Raw genomic sequence first — 9,755 nt, 5'->3', positions numbered from 1 at the left:
AGTCTGGGATAACTATGACCTTTGAAATGTAATGCCCGATTATCATCTATTCAATGAGGGTATCCATACGCAATACTCAAGTTTCTCTAACCCCCTAATGGTGGCAGCCTCAGCCTGGTTTATATGGGAGCAGGAAAAAACTTGGGTGAGGCCAGATGCAATGTCCATATAAACCAGTCATATTGGAACACTCACTCGTGGGGGAAGGGGGGAGAAAATCAATTTGCCAATCCCTCAACAGTTAGGAACTCCAGGGAATGGTCCCAGATACTCTGGGCGGTGGCCTCGGGTGTTGTTTGGAACAGACAGGACAGACTTGCTGCATTAAGCAAAGGCAATCCAGCATCCCTGGCAATATGCCATCCCACTTGGGCATTGCAATGATTATGCTCCATATGCTGAAGGATCGACAGCTAAAGCTTCTACGTGAGCCAGGGCATCAGCTTCCTGACTATAAGGGCCTACCCGTGCCTTGTGAGCCAGAACATGGAAGACAGTAAGGGTTGTCTAAGGCTCTTGTAGATGGACCCAAAGTCTTGCCATGTATCTTAACCCTACAAGAGATTATTCATAATCATCCAACCCTCAGCTTCCCACTGTCCAAGTCATAGGGTTAATCCCTTTAGAACAGCCCAGCTCTTAGAGTAGCAGGGTTCACAGAGTCATCAATCACCAGCCACACTGCTCTGAGCTCAGACCACTGGCTGCTCCCATTTGTTTCTGTTTCCATCCAGAAGGTGTCGGTGTTGGACTGAAGAGGACTGCGATCTGTGTGGATGGATTCCCTTGACTAGACCCATCCACATACCAGGCACCAGCAGGACTCTCCCCTGACCCTTCCTTACAGGCTGTGAGGCTGCCCTAGGAATAGGGGGGAAAGGAATCTGGAGGATAATATACCCCATAGGGCTTAGCAGCACCCCATTTCTAGAGACAGAGGGCTTGTGGACAGGGCACTCCTCTGCCGCAAATCAACACGCCACTTAGTCAAGGGAGGATCTGAGCCATGGCGAAGGTGGGTGTTGTCTCCATGTCTTGTTTCTGCCACAGTGCCCAGGCTGTATCTTCTGGAATCACAGACACATTTAACTCAGATGGGAGCCCTATTTGACAGCTGCCCAGAGCTTCAGTCCGCTTCACTAGTATTTCTGTCTTCTCAAAGACAGCCTGCTGCTCTGATCCCCAGACCCCCATGTGCCCTTGCCTTATCAGGTGTCGTAAGAGGTGGAGGCCGTGTCAGGTGTGGAAAAGAAGTCCCTCGTAAGCCCCAACATCCTTACAAAAGGGTGAACATCTTCCATATTCTAAGGGGCTGGGTAGGCTTGCATCTTACCAATCACAACTTCAGGGTCAACACTGGTCTGAGCCCACAAGACAACTCCCAGAAGCTTTTTAGTGGTGCCTGGATCTTGAATTTTCTATGGGTTCACTGCCTTACCTCTCCCTCACAGATGCCCCAGCAGAGCCTGTGAGGTGTCCTGAAACAGAGGCAAATCTTCATATGTTAACATTATAACATCAGTGGTAAATGTTGTGCTTATGTGTATTTTACCACAATGTTTTAAAAATAGAAACATAAAATCCCCTGTAATAACATGACATAAAGACTATTGATGTGTATAAACACACACACACACACACACACACACACACACACACTGTATGTTCTTGCAATCTCATTAATGTGGGGAAAGAGAACAGGGACAGGTCTTGGCTACCATCCCATGACATACAGTGGGGCTATGCAGGTAACCTTGGGGGAGCACTTGAAAGCTCCATTGTTTCCATGCCTTCACATGGATTTTGTGACTCAGTGGCCAGAAATATACTTAAAAAGGCATTTTCTTTTTTTTTTTAAAGATTTTATTCATTTATTTGAGAGAGATAAAGATCACAAGTAGGCAGAGATGCAGGCAGAGAAAGGGGGGAAGTAGGCTCCCCGCTGAGCAGAGAGCCTGATGCGGGGCTCGATCCCAGCACCCTGAGATCATGACCTGAGCTGAAGGCAAAGGCTTAACCCACTGAGCCACCCAGGCGCCCCCTTAAAAAGGCATTTTCTAAGTCCAGCAGAGCATGGTACATTCCTAGGAATGTGGCTAAAACATCTGAGATGGTGGCAGTGTTGGGCACAGCCACATGGATGGGGAAAACTACCTTATTTAGGACACTAAAATAAGCTACCTTATTTGGTGCCATCTGGGGCTTTTCTACTGGTCATACTGGGCTATTGAAACTCCCATGGGCAAGGTGTAAAATACTTACACAGTGTAGTTCTCAGATGGTTTCTCAATGCACCCAACAATTTATACTGTTTGATACATACCATTCTATGCGGGGATGGCGGGCTTATTGGTTGCCAGTTGGTACTTGCCCTCAGCATGGGTTTGATTACTCTAACCTGAAGGTATCAGAGATTTGAAGTTTGATCTTGTAGGATATCAATGCCCAATATGTTCTCTGGTATCGGAAAGATAAAAACCTCATAAGCTCAGGTGGGGTGGGGAATGCCCAAGAGAGCCTTTCTGACTCTGTCCTACAGAACTATACATGGCACTGAAGGGGGCAGGAAACCTCTGTGGGTTACTAAATATTAAAGTACCTTGACCTTAGGATCCACCAGAGCTGTCAGCATTTTATGTATTTCTGGAGGACCAGTGGATAGTGAGCTCAACAAGGGACCTCTGGTCACCTCCAATGGCCCTTCCCTGGAGGCAGACTTGTCCCGCATCTTATGTCCAGGATGAGGGGGCACCCATCCCACCAGGGATGATAGGAGCCAATGAGATAGGTCTAAAGTGTTGCTCTGGTTTTAAGGCTTTCTATAGGCCAACCCAATCTATCTGTTTAGGCAGGGTCCCTGCAGCAATGAGATCATACCGTATTTGCCTCCAGGTTATTCTGACTGGACCCTATATAGGGAGTTGGGATAGCCTTTTGGATTTCTGGGCTTCCTCTCTATCTCTAGCCTTCCCAGTCGCCCATGTCCGTTCCCGGGACTTGTCAGTTTCCCCCAGCTCAGCAATGGATTGCCCAACATGGTAAATATCTTACCTCATAACAGGGCTCAGCATGGATACCAGTATTGGGGGGGCAAACTGGAGAATCTTGGCTTTTATCCCTGGAGTGAATGTGTTCTATCAGGACCTTCAAAATCAGGAGCTCAGATCACTTGTCTCATTCCCAGATCCCTGAGATTTTGTTATACCTCCTCCATAGATTTCCAAGGTCCCATATACCCAGGGAGACAATTCTTCATGGGATCAAGCCTCCCTCCAGGATAAAATAATCCAACCTATCAGGAAGTGAGTATCCTGATTCCTGGGCACCACACAGGTGCTGCCAGAGAGCAGGGGGCCTGGTGATGCTCATTTTCTTTGCCCCCTGCTGGGTCCCTGGTATCCTACAGCGGCACCAACAATGCCAGGATATTTTCCCTGACCTTTGCTGAAACGTGGCAGCTCTATATCAATAAGTTCAGTGGGCATGGATTCTCTTAATAAATTACACTAAACGGTAACTGTAACCTGCTTTGTCTCCTAACACAGGCCAGACTCCTAACACACTCCTAACAGACTCCTGACACAGGCCCCTGCCCGTCAGCAAACCCGCGTTCCCAGTGTTATTTCCGTGCATCCCTCCTCCTTCCTGCTACAGTTGCATCTCCCAGGGATGTTTGCAATTATCCGTGTCCACAAAGCCGCCATGGAAACATCTTCCCGCGCACCTGAATTCATCCCAATGATAATACACATGAAAGGCATCCCGGGTGGAACTTCTTTCTAAGAGATCCGGGTGCAGGAAAGAAACTAGGAGCAGCCATGAAACGTGTCACGTGGGTCCCACGAGGCCCTGGGCTGGGGGAGAGGGGAAACCATGACTGGAAGGGTCGAACCACAGGCGCCACAGGGACAGGTCCCGGGTGATGACGCTCTGGTTAGGGAGGCCCATCCCCCCGCCCCCCTTCCTAGGATACAGAGACTGGCTGCAAGCCTTCCATCACTGCCGCGCATGCGCGGTGGTAAAAAACGAGGTCACATTCCCACAGCCAGGTGGCGCTGTTTTCTGCTTCTGCAGGAACTGTGTTACTGGAGGTTCCCACGGGGATTCCACCCAGCACATGTGCATGCACCCAAAGAGGTATGCCACAACCCTGTCCCTCTCCCATGCTCTGATCTGCAGTTTTAACTGGTCCTTTACACGGTCTTGGGCCTCAGCACCTGTCCCTAGCCCCGCCCCCCACGGAAACATCCAGGCCTGAACTACCATTGATTACTAGAAGCTACAAAGAACTACCTTCGCCAACCCGGGGTCTTCAGCTCAAGCACCACGCAGCCTCACAGTGGATCCGGGGATTCCTTGTCTAAACACCCACGTAGTACCCCTCCACCCCAACCAGGTTCCTTAATCCAGCAAGCCCAAATCATCGTACCTAATAAACACATAAGTATACCACGATTAGACTCCGGAGGAAACCTTGACTATCTTCAAGTTTGTTCTAACCTAGAGCCGCGACTCGTAGGTTCCCCGGCCTCCCCCACCCCACGTGGTCACCACCAGATTCCTCCTGTTTGCGGTATTCCAACTCAAACATACAAAAGCTTCACCCAATTGCTGGTGTCTCCACCGATCTGGGTCTGCAGGCCACTTACTAGAAAAAACCTTCACAGTTTATTATTTTTGCGCCCACAAACCATCACTCCCTTCACCCCTTACTTCCACCCATCTGAACATCCTGGGACGCTCCCACTACACAAGGGACATAGCACTGAGGCCGTTTCCCCTGGACAACCTCAGTTAGCTCCTGAACCCACCCGCCTGTCAAGAACGGTGCTTCCCGGAACCACTGCCTCTCAAATTCCTTTACATGTGGGCACGTGCACAGCTCCATCCCTCCGAGAACTTAGATCTCTAACCTGGGTTTCCACCAAGACGAGTTTCATAACCTCACCCACCACCATTTTTTCCCATATCCCGGGCCTGGCCCACAGAGTCTGAGGTCATGTTCCTGCCTGCATCTTTGAAGAGGAAAGGGGGCCTGTCTAGCTGTTTTTCTCTCCGAACTTCTTAGTTTGCAGTCCTTCTGAATTCTGGACTCTCAAACCCAACACCCCCAAAACAAATAATCCAGTTAAAAAATGGGCAGAAGACATGAATAGACATTTTTTCCAAAGAAGACTATGTCTGAAAGACACAAAAAGATGTTCAACATCACTCATCATCAGGGAATCGAAACTACAATGGGATGTCACCTCAGACCTGTCAGAATGGCTAAAATGAACAACACAGGAAACAACATATGTTGGCGAGGATGCTGAAAAAGGGGAACCCTCCTACACTGTTGGTGGGAATGCAAACTGGTGCAGCCACTGTGGAAAACAGTATGGAGGTTCCCCCAAAAGTTAAAAACAGAACTACCATACACTACTGGGTATTTACCCAAAGGATACAAAAATGCTGATTCCAAGAGACACATGCACCCCAATATTTATAGCAACATTATCCACAATAACCAAATTATGGAAGAAGTCCAAGTGTCCATTGACTAATGGATGGGTAAATAAGATGTGGTGTGTATACACACAATGGAATTTACTCAGCCACCAGAAAGAATGAAATCTTGCCATCTGCAACGATGTGGATAGAGCTAGAGTGTATTATGCTAAGAAAAATAAATCAGAGAAAAACATATACCATATTATTTCACCCATAGGTGGAATTTAAGAAATGAAACAGACAACCATAGGGGGGAAAATAGAGAGGAGACCCGTAAAACAGACTCTTAACTATAGAGAACACACCGCTAGAGGGAAGGTGAGTGGGGGATGGGCTAAAGGGGTGACAGGTACTAAGGAGGGCACTTGTGATGAGCACTGGGTGTTACATGTAGGTGATCAATCACTGAATTCTACTCCTGAAACTAATATTACACTAGATGTTAACTAACTAGAATTTAAATAAAAACTTGAAATGACAAAAAAAGAAAAGAAAACTGAAAACACAACCTACCAAACTTATGGGATGTAGCTGAAGCAGTTCTTTTAGGGGAATTGATAGCTGCAAATGCCTATATTAAAACAACAAGAATGTCAAGTTAATAACCTAACTTTTTCCTTTCAGACAATGAAATAAAAACAAATTAAAGCAATCATGAAGAAATAGGATTTGAGCAAATAATGAAGTACAGAATAACATTAGAGAAAAATCAATGAAACCAAAAGTAGGTTCTTTGCAGAGATCAACAAAATGTACAAATCTTTAGCTAGACTAAGGAAGTTAAAAAAAAGAAAGAAAGAAAAAACTCAAATTACTAAAATCAAAAATTAAACTGACTACTGATTTATTTTTAAAATCATTTTAATCAAAATAAATTTTTAAAATTTATATTAAAATTTAAAATTAAAATTTTTAAAATTTTAAAATCAAAATTATTACTGAACTTTATGATACAAAGAGGATTATATGGGAATACTAAGAACTACTACATGCCAACAAATTAGATAATTAGTAAGTTTCTAGAAAGACACAAATAATCGAAATTGACTCAAGAATAAAGAGAAAATCAGACTAGACTAATGATAAGAGAATTAATGATTTTTAAAAGCACAAATAAAACTCCAGAATTAGTGGCAATTCTTTTTTTTTAAGATTTTATTTATTTGATAGAGAGAGAGATCGAGAGATCACAAGTAGGCAGAGAGGCAGGCAGAGGAAAAGGGAAGCAGGTTCCCCACCAAGCAGAGAACCCGATGCGGGGCTTGATCCCAGAACCCTGAGATCATGACCCAAGCCGAAGGCAGAGGCTTAACCCACTGAGCCACCTAGGCACTCCATTAGTGGCAATTCTTCACAAAAATGTAAGACAAGGAAGCATATCCCAATTCATTTATAAGGCTGATACTGCCAAAAAAAAATCAGGGAATGATATATCTCAAGAAAACTATATGCCAATGTCTTTCATGAATATAGATGCAAACATTCTCAAGAAAATACTAGCAAATAAAAATGTCTTGTGTAAATCATGCATCTGATAAGAAGCTTATATTTTGAATACAAAAATTGTGCTTATAACTCCATAATAAAGACAACCCAACAAGCAAATGATATGAATACACATTTCTTCAAAGAAGAAATACAAATGGATTAGAAGCCCATTAAAGGATGGTCAGTGTCATTAGCCCTTGGGGAAATATGAAAATCAAAGCCACAATGAGATACCACTAGGATGGCTAGAACAAAAAATACAGGTAATAACAATTGTCAAGGATGTAGAGAAATTGTAACCCTTGCAGGCTGCTGCTGGATGTGTAAAATGCTTCAGTCACTTTGGAAAACAGTCTGGCTCTTCCTCAAACATTTAAACAGAAAGTTTCCATACATTTGGAAATCCCACTCTCAGGTAGGTACCAGAGAGAAAACATGTGTTCACACAAAATCTTGCACATGAAAATAAGGTACAGAAACATTATTTATAATAGCCAAAAAGTACAAATAAGCCCACATCCATCAACCAATGAATGGATAAAGAGAATGTGGATTCAGTGGATTATTATTCGATAATAAAAAGGAATGGTGTTCAGTCAGAATGGCAAAGATTGACAAGGCAGGAAACAACAAGTGTTGGAGAGGTTGTGGAGAAAGGGGAACCCTCCTACACTGTTGGTGGGAATGCAAATTGGTGCAGCCACTTTGGAAAACAGTGTAAATATTTCTCAAAAAATTAAAAATAAAGGGTACCTGGGTGGCTCAGTGGGTTAACCCTCTGCCTTCAGCTCAGGTCATGATCTCAGGGTCCTGGGACTGAGTCCTGCATTGGGCTCTCTGCTTGGCAGGGAGCCTGCTTCTTTTCCTCTCTCTCTCTGCCTGCCTCTCTGCCTACTTGGATTTCTCTCTGTCAAATAAATAAATAAATAAAATATTTAAAAATTAAAAATAGAGCTACCCTATGACCCAGCAATTGCACTACTGTGTTTTTATCCCAAAGACACAGATGTAGTGAAAAGAAGGGCCACATGTACCCCAGTGTTCATAGCAGCAATGTCCACAATAGCCAAACTGTGGAAGGAGCCAAGATGTGCTTCAACAGACGAATGGATAAAGATATGGCCATATATACAATGGAATATTACGCAGCCATCAGAAAGAATGGATACCCACCATTTGCATCAACATGGATGGGACTGGAGGGGATTGTGCTGAGTGAAATAAGTCAAGCAGAGAAAGTCAATTATCATATGGTTTCACTTACTTGTGGAACATAAGAATAGCATGGAGGACATTAGGAGAAGGAAAGGAAAAGTGAATTGGGGGATATCAGAGGGGGAGATGAACCATGAGAGACTGTGGACTCCAAGAAACCAACTGAGGGTTTTGGGGGGTGGATAGGAGTGCCCGGTGGTGGGTATGAAGGAGGGCACGGATTGCATGGAGCACTCGGTGTGGTGAATAAACACCGAATGTTGGAACACTGCATCAAAAACTAAGGATGTATTTTATGGTGATAACATAACACAATAAAAAAAACAAAATAAAGTAAAATAAAAAGGAATGGTGTTGTGGTACACTCCACAAAATGAATAAACCTTGAAAACATTATACTAAGTGAAAAAGCCAGTAACAAAAGTTCACATATTATATGATTCTATTTATATATAATGTCCAGAATAGGCAGAGCCTCAGAGACAGAGAGATTACTCGTTCCCTAGGGCTGAGGGTCGGGAATGTTGGACATAAGGTGAGAAGTGACTGCTAATGTTTATAGGGTTTCTTTTTTTTTTTTTTAAGATTTTATTTATTTATTTGACAGAGAGAGAGAGAGAGAGAGGAAACAAGTGGGGGAGTGGGAGAGGGAGAAGCAGGCTTTCCCCTGAGCAGGGAGCCCAATGCGGGGCTCAATTCCAGGACCCCAGGATCATGACCTGAGCCGAAGGCAGATGCCCAACGACTGAGCCACCCAGGCACACCCTTTACAGGGTTTCTTTTGAGGGTGATAAACTTGATTGTTGTGGTGGTTACACAACTATATGCATACACAAAAAATACCAAATTGTATATTTTTTAATCTTCTTAAATTCAATTAGTTAACATATAGTGTATTATCCATTTCAGAGGTAGAGGTCAGTGATTCATCAGCTGCATATAACACCCAGTGCTCTTTACATCACATGGCCTCCTTAATGCCCACCATCCAGTTACCCCAACCCCCATCCCCTACTCTCCAGCAACCCTGTTTGTTTCCTAGAGTTAAGAGTCTGTCATGGTTTGACTCCCTCACTGCCTTCATCTTGTTTTATCTTTTTCCGCTCTTCTCCTGTGACTTGGGAGATATGGCCAGTAAGTACATCATGCTGATCAGTGGTTTGGCCACATCTTGGAATAAAAGGACAATAATGCCGAGTGGTTGGAAGGTCGTGCCTATGTCCAAGTGAGACTTGATTTGCATGTGAGGACCCAGGAGGAGATCTGAGAGTCACTCCTGTGAAGAAAGGAGACATTGGGGATGCCTGGGTGGCTGAGTTGGTTGAGCGACTGCCTTCAGCTTAGAGTCCCACATTGGGTTCCCTGCTCAGTGGGGACTCTGCTTCGCCCACTGACCTCTCTCCTTTCATGCTCACTCTCTCTCTCTCAAATGAATAAAATTTTAAAAAGAAAGAAAGAAAAAAGAAAAAAGGAGACATTGGGAGGGAACCTAGTGAGGTCTGTGAGTTAATAAATGTCTTCTGTGGATGATGGGCTGACTGTCACAGAGACCTGGGCAG

Source organism: Mustela nivalis, assembly GCF_964662115.1.
Source record: "Mustela nivalis genome assembly, chromosome: 18".
NCBI classification, from domain to species: Eukaryota; Metazoa; Chordata; class Mammalia; order Carnivora; family Mustelidae; genus Mustela; species Mustela nivalis.
The sequence above is the reverse complement of the archived record's forward strand: the minus strand, read 5'-3'. Positions refer to the sequence as shown.